At 39.2% G+C, this 16,396-nt stretch overlaps 1 protein-coding gene and 1 pseudogene across 1 annotated transcript in view; one reads left to right on the top strand and one right to left on the bottom strand.

Moving 5' to 3' along the window:
* Positions 1-16,396, top strand: part of LOC146462800 (uncharacterized) — a 274,708-nt gene that overhangs the window by 127,531 nt on the left and 130,781 nt on the right. The gene's annotated exons all lie outside the window — the stretch shown is intronic.
* LOC146462802 (uncharacterized) overlaps positions 14,283-16,396 on the bottom strand; it is a 4,787-nt pseudogene continuing 2,673 nt past the window's right edge.

Here is a 16,396-nt window from a genome sequence, read left to right as displayed (position 1 = left end):
GACTACGAAAATCTACTTTCTCACATTAGCTTTAATTAGGTTCGACTTCAGTTAAGTTCGACGTCTGAATCAACTGCCAAACTTAATTATTTGGGTCGACCTTAATAGGTTTTTAGGTTCGGCTCATGTAAAGTTCGACGTATGAACCGGGCCTAAGTGACATTCAAAAAACGATAAACCTATGGAGTTTGAGGGGTTTATCCTTGTTTGGCAAAGTGCCATTATAAAATCGTTCCTTATACCAAAGCTTTTATATGTTTCTGCAATATTGGAAACCCCAGAAGAAATTATTAAACAGGTGGAGAGGATGGTATATAAATTTTTGTGGAAAGGTCCAGATAAAGTGACGAGACTCTCAGTCATTAACTCGCTGAAGAACGGTGGCCTGAATCTTACAGACTCGCTTGAAACCCATATTAAAGCAATAAGGCTGTGAGTCCTGGATTTCACGGGTTCTTGATGAGCGGGTAAGTCCATGGAAGTCGTATTTTACATTTAATTTTAAAAAATATGGAGGAACTCTGCTCTTAAAATTCAATTTTGATGTAAGAGATCTCAATTTAAGTTTAAACGGTTTTTATCAGCAGCTACTTGACTGGTGGGCAGATTTTAGAAATGCTTTCTCTGATATTAATTATGCTCATTATGTAAAATGGAAAATAAAGAGATAAGAATTGATAAAAAATCTATTTTTTATAAAAATATGCAGACTGTGGAATTCTTTATTTAAATGATCTATTATTTAGTTTGGATAATGTACGCTCTTTTGAATACCTAAAGAATGTGGGGCTTGATTCTAATTTTTGACGTGGTCTGCCTTACGGTTGTCTGTACCTAAGGATAGGCTATCGTATAGCATGAAAATCTTGCGGGTTCCAATTTTTGCGGATTTTGCGGATTGAACTCGATCCGCAAAAATTAGTTCCCGCAGAAAAAAATACCCGCAAAATATAAAGCCGCAAAAATTAACTCCCCTCAGTCAAATTTAAAACTCCTCTTTAGTAGACTTATGCCACTGGAGCGATATACATTGGACTTAAACAAGAACATTAACATGATTTTCCATTGGATAAAGCAACTAGAGCTGTCAAGAGTAAAGCAATTCAGTACATTAGATTGGCACGAATGGGTCATCTGAAGGAGCGCACAGACTTGAATCGTTCAGCAGACCAACCATGTTCTATTGGCGCTTCTGCAGCGGCCTGCACAGAAGTGCAGAAGTTCAACTGAACAAGAGTGTTATTATTATCGACTGAGTCTGTCTCATTGTGTTACAGTAGGGCATAGTTTTGCATTTTAGTAAGCGGCTCCCAGTTAGGTCTCAAAGTACATCTTTCACTCGAAAGCCCCTCTGTATGCCTAGAAAGGTTTCAGCTACGGTAATTCAAACATTCATGCATACTGCTTTCTTATAAAATAATATACGGTAATAGCGTCGTGGCAAACCATATTAACGAAACAGTGTTTGGCTGTGCATGGTAGGGGTAGACAATAAAAGTTGAACTGAAAAATATTCAGGTTTCTTCCACTTAAATATTCTGCCCCTTAAACCAGAGCATCGCAAAAATTAGTTCCCAGCAGAAATTTCAGTCATCTCGAAACGCAAAAATTTGTTCCCGGAAACCACAAAAAATCGCCAATCCGCAAAATAAAACTCCCGCAAAATTTTCGTGCTACACGGTATCCTCTTACCCACCGGTGGAATTTGATCCTATGGCTTTCAAATATAATAATACAGAATTTGATGCGCACTCAGCGAAATCTAAACAGTTTTACTCACTGCTTATTGCTAATAAAGCTAAATACCCGAATCGATTCAAAACTCTGTCAGCCGATTTGGAAATTTCAGACCCGTTGCAGGAGGTGTTTTCGATCCCCTATAACGCAGCAGGCGAAACTTATGTTTGGTCTTTTCAGTATAAATTATTAAATAACATCTTGTTTACAAATACCAAATTATTTAAAATTGGGTTAATTGAGATAGAGAAGTGTTCTTTCTGCGCAACTTACAAAGTACCATCTCTTTTATGACTGCTCCTATGCGCGCGCCTTTTGGAACAGATTTTGCAATTGGTGGTCTAATTTTCGGAGTGAATATTTGAGCCTATCTTTAAAAGATGTTATAGTTGGCATTTTAAATAGAAATGACCTACTAAATTATCTGATAATTTTAGGTAAACTATGTATATGGGAGTGTTGAAGAAACAAAACAATCCCAAAATTGGATTTGTTTCTACACAAAAGAGAAGCCAAGAAGGAGAGTAAAAGGTTCATTGCCTTAAGAAATAAGAAGCTTAACCATTTTAGGAAAAAAGAAAAGATGGGAACCATTATTATAATAACTTTTGTTGTGATATTACGTGGAGAAAACATGTGGATGGCTCATTCAAATTCTGTACTGTCTATTTCTAATTGAAGTATCTGCACTGTGTCTGTAATGTGTTGTCGGTTGTCTACCTCTGTAAAATATATATTGTAAGTTAAGAGAATAAATTGTAATAGGGGTACCATTGTAAGCATTGTTAGTATTGTAACTACTGTAAGTGATGTATGTAGTGCTAATAATGTACAGTTGTGTGTTTTAATAAAAAAAAAAAAAAAAACTTGGCTTCGCATTGCTGTTATAGCCGCTGAGCCAGCGGCTCGGCGCACTCACTACAGCCCACCAGCCCACTTACTACAAAGCCCCCCCCCCCCCCCCCCCCCCACTCCGATAAGATGTTCTTAGTTACCTGTTATAGTATTTCAATAAAGCTATGTGGACGTGAACAAGACAGCTATCAGAAGGCAATATGTGCCTCAAGGCTGAGTCAAGTTCTTATGACACACTCTGTTGTGCGACTTACATGCACTCTAGTGCTGGGTAGAAGATGTTGCGGCAGCCAACTCTCGGTAAATTTGGCTTTCTTAGTATGTACATGTTATTAAATTTTAGTTAATCTCAGTAAAAAGGTTCCTATAAAAAAGTGCACTGTTCTCCTAATCACGTAGAAAGCAACTGTCAATTGAGTTTTCAAATATTTCAGCTCACTTACTACAAAGCACTAACACCAGCAAGCATTCACATGCTACGGCTCCCGAAAAAAAAAAATCCACATTTGAGCTCACAGTTAATGATTCTACTAGCTTCTACTCAGACCAGTTTGCTGGAGGAATTCCAGCACCAACACTGCCGTCACCCAGTTAATCGCGCATGACCCTTTGTAACAATTCCACGTTAACCGATCAAACAGTAACCACACAAAACAAGGTATTCTTCGTCAGGGAGGGAAAAAAAGTCCTAGACCAAGGTGTTTTGTTTCGTCTTCTGAGGCCAGTCGTGGAGGGGAGTTTGCAGGCAGGAAAGTAATCAAAACCAATAAAGAAACAGCCATATGAACTAAAACACAAAAGTTACGATAAGAAAAGTAATTTGTCCTAATTTTAAATTATAGTGAAATCTTACATTTTCTGAAAAAAAACAAAAAAAAAAAAAAACAAAGAAGTACCTGTCATAAATTGGTTGCCATGGTAACATCAAAGGCAATGAACAATAAAGGACCAAATGAAATTTCCCAGATAAATTGTTCAGATGATCAAATATTACAAAAAAGAGTTGTTATTGAGCTTCAACAAAGTCGTCGCGGCAAGAATTCCTCCCTCCCCCTCCCCCCAACTCGCGGCCTGGGAGCCAAGCAGTGCAGGCGAGGACAAATTGGAGATGAGCGAATGGGCAGGAAAAATCTTTGGCCAACAGAAAGAAGGATCTCTGGTAGAGTCTCCTTACAGGCTAGGATAATATTGGCTCCTGATTGGACAGGAAGATATTTTTGTATTTTTTGCTCAATCGCAAGAAGCATAGTCTGTCAAGTCTGCTTTGTGTGTTCTTGCGAAAAGTTGGATATGCTTCACCTTAGGTACCGATAAAAGGTGAAATGAATTTGATATCACCTTTGTCCTACATTAAAGGTGAAGTCAAATACTATGTAACGGCCTTGCTATTCCTTTGATACTTTTAAAGGTGAGGTCTAATATGGAATTTTTTTTACCCGCTCACCTTTGTTAGAGTTGTGATGGCTTCACACACTTTTAACACCTCTCAAAGGTGAAATCAAATGTGACAAAAAGATTTGACTTAACGTTTGTCACACGTCAGAGGTGAAGTCAAACTTTGACGAGCGTCATAGGATAGATTAAGTTCAAAGAGCACTTACCTTTTATACAAAAGGACTTTGCAAAGCATTTTGCTGTTCGTGAAAGCTACACTGACAAAAAAAATTTTGTTTAAAGGAGCAGCTATGTTCACAGGGGACTGGTCCCAAATTTGTGTCAGTTAGGGACTTGCTTCTATAAGTATTCGGTTTACACGAACCGGTCCTAAACTGGATCACACAGAAAAAGAAAAGATGAATCGCAGTAACGAGTTAGTCTGCGAATGCAGACGTATTTTCGGCTGTCACTTCTCTCCGCCGAAAAATAGCGTATGCTAACCCGAACCGCAAAGCCATTTCTGTGACTTAACGCCTGATGCGCGCTACTAAGCCAAAACAATACAGATACATGTCAGCTCTAAAGCCTGGTTTACACGTACGACGCAAGCATAAGAATAAGCACAAGCACAAGGATGTTTACACGTGCGATAAGCATAAGCATAACGTGACATACGCAAGCGCAGAGGCAAACAAATTTGGCGCAATCGCGCAGCCGGGCTGCCTTTTGGTGCGAGATTTGATTCCAACATGGCGGAAAATGGCAACGCATGAGTAACTAGATTGTACGCTGACAACTTGTCACTGTTTTTCAGTTTCCTTTCCTTGCGCTTATGCTTATGCTTGCGGCGTCCCGGTTTACACGTACGACGCAACGACGCAAGCATAAGCACAAGCACAAGAGAATGGAAATCGTTCCATCCTCTTGTGCTTGCTGCTTATGCTTGCGGCGTACGCGTTGCGTCGTACGTGTAAACCGGGACGACGTAAGCATATTCTTGGGTCGCACCGGTTTACACGTAGGTTTCTTGTGCTTATGCTTGTGCTTATGCTTATGCTTGCGTCGTACGTGTAAACCAGGCTTAAAAGCACAATACCTGTTTTTTAGCTACGAAATAAGAGAGCTGAGAAAGCTCCCGAAAGCCATAGTTAGTAGAGGGAAAGCGAGAGACAACAATGATCAGATTTCAGTGTAAAGACGTGGCTCAGGACTCTCATATCCGGGATAAACTGAGTAGAAACATCCTGCAATCTCACTGCAGATCAATATCATTAGTATGAAATCACGAGTAACAAAATCCACGGATCCTTAATGTTATCCTTATGTTTCTAGCTACTTCAGTACGCTATACTTATTGGTCGAATATGCAGCTCTTCGACTTATGTTATTTACCTCGTTTTCTGTGATTTTGGAAAAAAAGGCACATACCTGTTAAGAGCGCGGCAATTAGACGAAAGCAGAATTTTGCAAGACAAAATTTTTTGTTTCAGTTGTGGATTTTTTATTTTTATTTTATGTTTTGTTTTGTGAAATTATGTTCGGCAGCAGGTTTCAGATGCACTGTTTACTTCACATTTTGTGACAAAATTAATATTATGTTCCAACGAAGTTTTGAAACTAACGTAAAAAATATTGTGTTACAGTGACACAAATTTAGTGATGCAAGTAAGCTTAGTTTTTTAATTTTAATTAAATTTAATTGTAAGTCTTCATTGCTTTTCTATTACTCAGACTATTTACACGAAAACACCGCAAGATCTTTTCTAAGAATTTCTGACGTTGATAGGGCGGACTTGTTCGAACGTGTTTATAATTGCCAACATAGGATTTGTTCTTAAAATGCCAGGAGTAAAACGAACATTTGCCTTTACAAGTCCAAAGACCATTTCGATGGGATTTAAATTATAGCCATAAGCTGGTAGTTTGACCAAAGTTATGTTTTTTTGGCTAATATGCGGTATCGTGTACTCTTGCATTATCTGTAACCAAAAAGCTATTGCACGGTAAAAGTGGGAGAACCTGATTTTCAATCATTTCAGTCACTAATTCAGCTGTCAAGGCTCCTGCAACCGGAATTGCTTGAATTACTCCTTCAGTAAACCCACAAAAAGCCAACGTCGAATTTACCAGCCCGAGCTCTGCGGCTTTCTCCCGGAACGATGGACATGCCAACCCTGAATTTGATGGCCCGTAATCGCGCTCATCAGTTTCAAAGCTGGAAAGGACGGTGCCTACCTCTGTTACTGCGCATCTCGAGAAAGCAAAACTTAGCAAGTGCTTTTGGTATCCAAAACGAAAATTGGGGGTAACAATGCATTTTTCAGAGATAATAGAGCTTCAATTTCGAAAAAAAAATGCCATACATTGCTTTTAATTTTACCCCTTTTTGAATTATTGTTGCTTAATTATCTCTGAAAAATGCGTGGTTACCCCCAATTTTCTTTTTGGATTCCAACAGCCCTAGCTAAAATCTGCTTTCCCAGAATAGTCATAAACCGCGCAAAAGTAATTCGGTATTAGTAGGCACCATCCTTAAAATGAGTTTCGTCGAAAAAATAAATGCGGCTTGGATCAATGGTTGTCTTCCACTGAAAATATAACTGACGACAGTAGCGATTATGTGGCGACATTCGTTCTTGAGCGACGTGAACACACTTTTTTCGCGTTATTTTCAGCTTTGTTAATAACGTAGCTATTGCCGCTATCGAGGGAACCTCGCGTGGACTAAGCTGGAAATCGTTTGCGAGTATCTCTTGTTACTTTAGTTCTCGAAGATAAATTGTGGGGTAGAATCTCACGAGAGCTTCAAGGTAGGCTTCCATCCACCACACAGTTTTCCTTGGACGCATATTGTTACTGACAATTTGGCTCAAAATTGCTTTTTGTTGGAACAGACTTGGCAACACAGTTGTAGGAAACTTGGCAAATTTCGGCGGTAATGGCTGTGGATAAGGTGGTTACGGATAAATAGTAATGACTTGAACTCTCTTCTCAGGGCCCGCGGAGCGGGTTTAGGAGAAGCGACCGCGTTAGGTTCAGAGAACTAGGGGGACCGGGGGCATGCTCCCCCGAAAAAAGTTTAAACTCAAGTCTTCTGAAATGGCTAGAAATGCATCTAAAACTGTCGCTAGCAATAGAGTTTTTAATTGTATGAACTAAACTGTATTTTCTTTTCTTTTGAAGTAATCTCGGTCAATGCTTTAGTCTGGCCCTAATACTTGACCAACAAAACAGGCTAATGGGAGCTAGGCTAAATTTGTTGTAACATATGTGCTTCTTTGTTCGTTATGACAGCAGGATTGAATGATCCAGGATGACCTTAAAGGGGCAGTGTCACCTATTTTTAGTGTCAATATGAACAGCCAAAAAACGTATTTGTTTCAACTGAATCGTTAAAATAATGGCTGAGTTTTGTTAACAATACAATACTCCTACTAGTGCACAGAAACTATTTAAAATTATGTTTGGGTGCGGATGGGTAAGATGGAAGTGGATTGCAACTTAACAAAATTGGCCAATGTTTTCAAGTTCTTCCTGTGTATTTTAGTGAAGCCGCTAAAAATTGATTATAGTTTGTTCTCCCTACGAGAAAAACCTTAAACTATCTTTGCGATTTTTGTAAGAGCAATTTCATGTTACAAAACCGGTTCTTTCTCTTATATATTTGAGACGTTTTATCCAAAATACAGCAAAATCGCTGTGTTAACTGTACATTATTCTTGGTTTTCACGTGACGTCACCAAATTCTAGAATTCAAAACTGGGAGGCCTACAAAATTTTTACCTTCATTCAAGGAAAGATTACCTAAAAATATGTCTGTTCACAATTTCTTAGCTCGATGTCGTGCTTCCTTTTGAAAATAGAACAGTTTCAATTTCTGAGTTTCCATCGTGCGTGACATCAGGAGCACGGCCGTGACAGAGCTTTTCCGTATCTTAAAAATGACTCTTCGTGTGATTTTCAGCATTCTAAACAATTTAAGTTTTAGGAGAAATATTGATCTAAACATTCGAAAATTCACAAGGGCAAACAAACATCTTTTCTGGCAAAAGTGAACCCCAGATGTTTTTTCCTATTTCCGGCCGCCATGTTTGTGCCCCTCAGAGGGACACAAACATGGCGTCTCCATACTAAGCTCTATAAATTTATGTGGAACATTTGGTCAAATAACTCGAGTACGGAATGCCGCACAGATTTGACACTTGGACAGATGCCTTATTTATTTATCCGCTATACCATGTCAATTTCTTTACTTCATTCATGGAATGGTTTCGATTTTTTTTTTCAATGGCGTGACAATGAAAACCGAGAATTCTCCGTTTCAAATATTTACGGCGATATAAGCACCTTTCATAAATGAATGCCTTAGCGCAAGACCTTACTCGAGCTTTTAATTTTCAGTGATGAAACTTTTAAAATCTTCGTGAACCCCGATTCAAGAACGAATGAAAAGGCAGTCGACTCCCGATAACTCGAAACCTCACTAACTCGATTCGAGCCAGGGAGAACTGTAATCGATTTCCCCTGGATTTCTGTCATACATTTACTGTAATTTTACCCTCGATAGCTCGAACCATGTTTGTCAGTTGCAAGACGTGACAGGTCAAAACAAACGGCCCCGGCAGTCCAAAACATTGCATTTTTTTTAAACCGCCGTCTGTGTCAGTACAGTTCACGTTTTGCTGGTTTAGTAAATTGTACACTGCAGAAATAGAAATACACAGTAAACACCGGTTTTTTTCCTTATTTCCGGCCATTTTTTCTCAAATCCCGATAACTCGAACCTTTTTCAATCTCGGTTGAAGGTTCGAGTTATCGTGAGTCGACTTTAGGAACATAAGCTGAAATTCCATTTTTTGACGGTTGAAATCTACTCGTCCGTTCAGCAACAAACCTAACGACAAATTGTCTGAAATTGTCGGGTTTTTCGGAGAAAACCTTGTACTAAATAATATGTAAGGTAAGTTGTTTCTGTAAGTAATGGATATACCTGTATTAAGCGGCACCGTATTAAGCGGTCACCCTCTATTAAGCGGTCAGTTGTCAAAGTCCCGAAAATTACTTCCCTTATTTACTGTAATCCTGACCTGTATTAAACAGTCACCTCTATTAAGCGGTCGCGGTCACCCAAAACTAATTCCCAACGAGCTGATTTCTATTGTCTCAGTGACCTGTTTTAAACGGTCACTTTCCAAAAGGAAACCACTTAAATATGGTAACAAATAGCGTGCCAGGCAATTGAGTTTCTAATGAGCTGCACAATCGTGGCGTTAATGCTTTACTAGTCCGTTTCAATACCATGCTCTCCTTTGTAATACCATTTTATCGCCAAACTTTCTTAACCAAGTAAGTAATGTATTCTGTACAATTTGTATTAAGCGGTCTACCTGTATTAAGCGGTCACTTAGCCATTCCCCGAGGGTGACCGCTTAATACAGGTTCGACTGTATTTTGTAAACCATCCGAAAAGTGGAGGGGAAAGGGGGGGGGGGGGGGCTGAAGCCCCCCTAGCCCCTCCGTCGCTGCGGTCCCTGACTTTTGCATTGGATGAGAATGCCCGTAATGATAACAACCGCTCTTACGACTGAAATGCCAGGGTGATTTAGACGGTACGATTTTGCCTACAATTTGTCGCATGCGACACGCTTACGCCATCCCTACAACACGAATCACGTCGTGTTAATCAACCTACAACATCCTTACGACAGACGCACACAACACGAAAAATGTCATAGGATTTTAAAACTTGTTTTAAAATCCTACGACAATCGTAGGTAAAGGCAATGTTGAGTAGCGAGAGTTGTGTACGACTTTTACATGACGCAAGCAGCGCGCGCTCCAGAAATCGCATGCAACAGTCGTAAGATAAAATCGTACCGTCTAAATCGCCCTTTAAATACACCTGTAAGCTAGAAATGATGCAATGAGAAATCACTTCATCATCAAACAACAACAGAAAAGAGAGAGGATGATGTTTTTGTAATTGGGCACAATTGCCAATAATTAGAAACAGTAGGAGGAAATTTAGGCCCATTCACAACAAATAATAATAATAATAATAATAATAATAATAATAATAATAATAATAATAATAATAATAATTATAACAATAATAACAATAATAACAACTTTATTTATCCACGAAATCCTTATAACTAAAAAGTGGTCTTCTAAAGAGCTGTGCGTATTAAACCATATTAAGTGCTAAAAGCCAAAAAGCTTAGATACCCCTTTGTCAAGTTGGTCAACGCACGTGCGAAAGATGTCAACAAATTTGTCAACAAACACTATATATAAAGAAGTCCTGACCAGGAAACATTGTGAGCTTTGAAAACGTGTATTGCGTAGGCTTCACTTCGCTATTAAACACAAGTATGTTGGTAAGGACTTTTGGGAAGTGCAGATTTCATGGCAAAATAGAGCTATTGAACTGAGGGCACCAAAGTTGGTCTATCCGTATGGTAATTGAAGTAAGCAGTCAATGCTTCAGTCTGGCCCGTACATTTGACAAACATAACGGGCTGATGAGGCAGAAGTTATCGACTTTCTTTCTTCTGAAAGTCACAGCTTGTGAAAACCTTGTTTCGTCGTTCATGTTCCTGTAATTCATGATCATGATCGTAATGACAGCGGGATTAGATGATCCAGGCGATAAGTAGCTTTCATAAATGAATGCCTTCGTGCAGAAACCCCTCGAACTTATTTAGTAATGAAACCTTATGTTCGTGAAACACCGATCCAAGAACGAATGAAAATAGACAAAACAGCTGAAATTCCATTATTTCACGGTTGAAATCTAGTCGTCCGTTCAGCAGTAAAACTAACGACAAACCATCCAAAAAGTGGAGTGGGGGGGGGGGGGGGGGGCTAAAGTCCCCCAGTCCCTTCCCCTGCGCGGTCCCTATGATGTCGCTAAAAAGAGTAGAATGCTGATGCACACAGGGTATCAAGCGAGTCCTATATTCCTATAAAATCCTATTTTTTTAGCCTTGTCCTGTAAAGTCCTATAAATTGAGCAAAAATCCTATATTTTCCTATAGTTTAAGCCTTCCTTCAAAAAAAAATTCAAGAAATGTTTAAACAAATCAACTAAACGTTGCATTAGCGTTTAAAATCCACAATTACGTAAGTGGATTTTCATGTCACAAAGATCTGTTCACAACACGTCAGGATGCATTCATTCATTCATTCAGTTCATCAGAGGTTGTCATTTCTGTTTGTTTGCTTTGTGGTCTGTTGGGTGGTTAGGATGCAGTTTCAGTTGTCTGTTGGTTTTGTCTAAGAGTAGGCCTATTACGCCGAAAATCTCTTAGCAGCTGTTCCCGTCAGTGCCATGCTAACGCACAGATTCGCATGACTCTATTGTTTGTCTGTTGTTCAGTCACAGTCGTGGCTGCTCTTTCATTTATGCAATTAATTGGACGGTTCAGTAGTCTCTCTGATTTCGATCCATGGCCCAAGTTTTAATGTTATTATAATTTAATTTATTTTGTTTGATTTTACATTTTACTACACCCCTTCCCCTTCCCCTTATTTATTTATTTATTGAATTTATTTTGTTTTTATTTTTTTTTTTTTATTTATTTTTCTGTTATCGTTATTTCTTTTTCCTGTGAGTTTCTACGGCCCCCTAGTATCTCTAAAAGTGACGTGTTAAAATTGGCTTTCATTTGGCCTAATTTTTGTAATTTTACTATTTATTAAATAAAGTTTCAGATTTACAATCAAATCAAATCAACCGTTCAATCTCAGGGTAGGCTTAAAACGGAGTAACAAACGCTTTAAAAATAAGTCACCTATTATTACATCACGTAAAAATCTTTAGAATTAATTAAGTAATAAGCCCTCCGCAGCCTTTTCGGTATAAGGAATTTTACCGGGTATAAACGACATACTGTATTCCATGATGCTCCACATTCCAGAAACTCTATTCTCAATATCCCGTCAATTTTAAACAGGAATTTTAATTCCTGTTAATTAAAATTAACCATACCTGGAAACCGCCCAGTAGCTTTCTCTGTACATTGTCACTTGTCTTTTGTTTTGGATGATTGCAAAGTAATTTCACGGCACAACTGTAAATTATTACGTTCTCCAGAAAAATGTTTCTTCTACTTGAATTAACTGATGTGCTTTCACGACGTATAAAACACTCTTCGTCTACATAGCTAATTGTTCGACTTGACGAGAAACCCTTATCGTTTCACGCAAAGTATATCCTACGAGTGAATCTTCGATCTGCTTAAGGGTCGGTGTACAGCCTTACGCAACTTCTACGGCGTGCCTTAAAATTTAGCAACTCTGCTATTTCCAGGTGAAATTTGTCAAAGAAGAAAGATTAAGAAAAGGGGAGATCGTTGATTTCCTTGACACACCTTTGACATGAATCGGAGACATTTTGGATGCCTCCGTTGGTTGGCAAAGGTGAATGTTAATTCTCACTTTTGTGACGATTGGCTGAAACTGATCTTGCTTTGAAAATAAAAACTGCCGTTCTTGTATCTGTCCAGGATTTTGACATTAGAAACAGCTTCGTTTGTTCCCCTGAAGAGAGTCTTAGAATCATGTCAGCTGATAGTCTATAATGTTACCCATTCTTTGAATCCAACATTCTTCGAAGCAAAGAGGCAGATAGCGCGGGCTTGGGAAAGTGAAAAAGGGCGGGAAAAATTAAGCGTAGAAAAGTAAGGGGACAGACTGCTTACGGACCAGTTCCAAACGGTCCAGCCAGCACTGCCTCCTGATTGAGCAGGAAAATATTTTGTAATTCCTGCACAATCGGTGAACAACATGTATGCAGTAATCTTTGTTTCTTGATATCCACGTCAATCCTCTTTTGTTACACTTTTGACAAGCGTGAAATACGAACACAAGTTTGTCTTTGCCCTTGATGCGCGTCGAAGGTAAAGTCAAATATCAGCACTGCTAAACCGTTATAAACGCTTATTTAGCCAAACTCATAAGTGCCGCGCTGCTGTTCTTATTTGACAGTTTTTGAGGCAATCAGAAACCGTCATTTTGAGACGACATTATCGCAAAATAACGTCGCCTCAGCGCAATAAGAAGATTCCCAGGATCGCGATGCGATATATAGTCTATAGTTCAATAGTTCGTCTAGTGTGAAGTAATTCTGCTTGTATTGTAAAGTGACATGTCAAAGTTCCCAGTGATTTTTTACGCATGCTTACTTAGGTTCCCTTACAGACACCGCTTCCCTAGGGGATAAGGTCTGCCTTCCCTACTCCCCAAGTTTTACCACAACAGTCTGTGTTTTTAGCCTGCTTTGTTTCAATCAGTGACCCAGTATTGAGGGTTCTAGGCTTCTGTACCATGTCGCCCTTTAGCGTAATTAGAAGCTAATTCTATGCTGTGAGCATCCAATTTAGAGTCATATTCAGAGACAGGCATATTCACCGAAACTTTTAGGTGCGCTTTAGCTTGGCTAAGTCTTTTATGGCACAAAAGTTAATAATTATGGGTAGAGAGGGAAAAGGTCTCATTAACGGGGTATTATACACGCCTTTTCAGAAGAGACATACCATAGGTTGCTATTCCACTGATACTTGACAAGAGTGAGGTCAAATACGATTCTATCCTTGACCTACTCACCTTCAGCTGGAATTGCGGCAAAAAGCGTCGTCAAAGTTGTGGTGACTGTACCACACTTTTAACACCTGTAAAAGTTGAGGTCAAATGTGGGAAACATTTGGACTAAACCTTACAAACGCTTCCATGACAAAGTCAAAGAAGCAAACGGCCTTCCATATACTTTTATCATGGTTAAAAGGCGCTGTGCAATACAATTGAACAGCAATGACTGTCACCTCTTCCGCTCCTCAGTGTTTTTTTGCTTATTGTCCCCAGAAACGTTGGTCTTTTGCCGTTCAACACGTTGAATGTTGCCGTTGTTGAACAGAGTAGAACCCTACACAATTTCTGTTCAACATTTTGAATAGCCTATTTCACCGTTAGCATTTAACATGGCAAGATACATTTGCCAAATAGCAGTCGAAATATTTGTTGATCAAAAAAACGTTGAACCGTCCCTACACGAGTTAAAGGGTCCAATTGACCATTTTTTGCGAGACTTTAGGCAAAAAGGTGGCTCTTCTTTTCAAACCTTTAGAAAGGGCGTTTAAGGTCTGGTGTCTGCCGTGCACCCTACACTCTTTAGTCTGAGCAGGAAACTGAAATACTTGAAGAGAATTGAAGGTTTCCGGGGCATTGTTCTGTTAATTAAGCTGTGTATCAGTTTTCTTTGGGTTTGAACGAGGGAAACACGTCCATGAAAGTCGGCTCTTCCAATTTGTAATCTAGCTTCTTTGTTGGTTAACTCCATCACACGCTACACTGACAGTAGCATCTTTCAGTATCACTCTTATAGCGACTCGGAGCCATTGAGGCTTCGGGTTTAGTCCTGTAATTTTGTAACGAATAAGAAAGGACTTGGTAAAACATTTGACAATAAAAATCTGCTATAAAATATTATAAAACATAGCAAAATGTTTCGACCTTTCCAGAAGGTCATTATCAAGTGAAAATAAAATAATGAAATCGAGTATATATGGTAAAGAGATGAATAAATGGTTCTAATGGAGTCGCTCTGGGTGTTTAAGGTTACTTATAGGGAAGAAAGGTCGAATTTTTCTCAAAAAAGTTTTTTTTTTTTAGATAATTGCTGAAACAAGAAAGGGATGCAAAATTTCGTGAAAAAAGCAGTTAGAAATCTTAAAAAGAACGGGAGCTATCTGAAAAAACAAATTTTTGTAGGAAAAGCGGTGAGCGAGTGAAGGTGTCATAATCCAATTTATGCGGGACTGTGTTGAGATATTACGCGGCAAAATTTCCCCGCGATCTCGAATTACCGGCAAATTTGCATATTTTTGTCTACATCGTGTTCATCGCATGTCACGGCGTTGGATGTAAAATTTTACTGCGAAACAGCGTTCCATTTTGGATTCAAGCATTGTGTAAAAGGTTGTTATGAAGAAAGCGAAACTGAAAAAGTTTCTTTCTTTTCTTTGGGTGACAGTTAAGGAAAAAAAGGTCGAAAAATCATTTGACGAAACCAAAAAAACTTCAGCTGCCGGAGAGCGACAAGGGTTCTTGGCACAACTAGTCAGATTTTCTATAACTGCCTCGGCAGCAGAGAAATTCGAGGACGAGAAATTGGATAGTGGAGTCGAACATCAGTTTGAAGTCCGAAATCGAAGATAGATGCCGGCGACAATCCAGCCACTTTCGCCGTTGTTGACCGGCTGAAAATAGGGACCTTAAGCAGAGACGACGACGTCAACGAAAACGGAACTTAAAATTTCATTTGCGTTTTCTGAATAAATTCGCGATGATTTCTACTCATTTAGTTTGTGTAATATGGCCGAACTATCTAGGAGCTAACGTCATAGGGGCGGTTTTAAAGTTCAGAAAGAGAAAGAAAAATTAATCATCATGCGTTCACGTTCTCCATAAAACCTTGAATGTGGTAATTTCACGTCGTTGTTTTGCAGAGGACGACAAAGAACTGTACCAAAGTTCATGACGCACGTGCAGAGCCAGTGTTTTGCTAATTTAAACTATTGTTTTCCAACGTTCTCGTTGCCGTCGTCGTCGTCATCGCTGCTTAAGCTCCCTAATAAGCAGCGAACCTCAGCGCTTTACAATATTACAGTAACACTAAATCCTTAGAGAACTCCCCAGGGAATGCTTCTTTGTGTTTGATTGACCGGCGGCGTGAGCGCGTTCACAAGCAGTTTAATGAGGCGCGAAAACTCGGAAAAAGGCCGAAAATACGGCTTTTGTTTTAGCGCGAATTCCCCATCTTCAAGTGAATTAATAGGGTATGCAGATTTGCCAGATCTCAACGAAATTTGGCCAAAATGGTCATCAGATATTAATGTATCAAGGTGTGTCAAGCTTTTACGAAATTCAAAATATTTGTCCCGTGACGAGTTAGCATCTGACGGGACTACAAAAATTTTCCATTGTCCATCTTTAGGATGGGTTTACTCACAAACCAATAGGAATAAAGAAAAAGCCTGACACTCTTTGTTAGCCTATTATCTCCTGATTGATATTGTGCAGCAAGTACACGTCGCTAGTATTGAGTTTGCAGGCCTCTGAGCGCTTATGTATCCAACAAAATAAAAAAAAAAATGATATTTTCGCAAACTTCCATTTATCAGCTTTACAGTGATATATAGTTTCCCGTATCGAAAGCAGCGTGCGTGCGCTAGATTTCCCTGAAGGCACTCGCGAAACATGGCAGTAACCTTGCTTTGGGTCTTAGGCCCGGTTCATACGTCGAACTTAACATGAGCCGAACCTAATACCTAGAAGGTCGACCCAAATAATTAAGTTCGGCAGTTGATTCAGACGTCGAACCTAACTGATGTCGAACTTAATTAAAGCTATAGTGAGAAAGTAGATT

The sequence above is a fragment of the Pavona decussata genome, unplaced genomic scaffold (assembly GCF_977016875.1).
Source record: "Pavona decussata unplaced genomic scaffold, jaPavDecu1.1 SCAFFOLD_184, whole genome shotgun sequence".
Lineage (NCBI taxonomy): Eukaryota > Metazoa > Cnidaria > Anthozoa > Scleractinia > Agariciidae > Pavona > Pavona decussata.
This window is presented reverse-complemented; position numbering and strand designations above follow the sequence as displayed.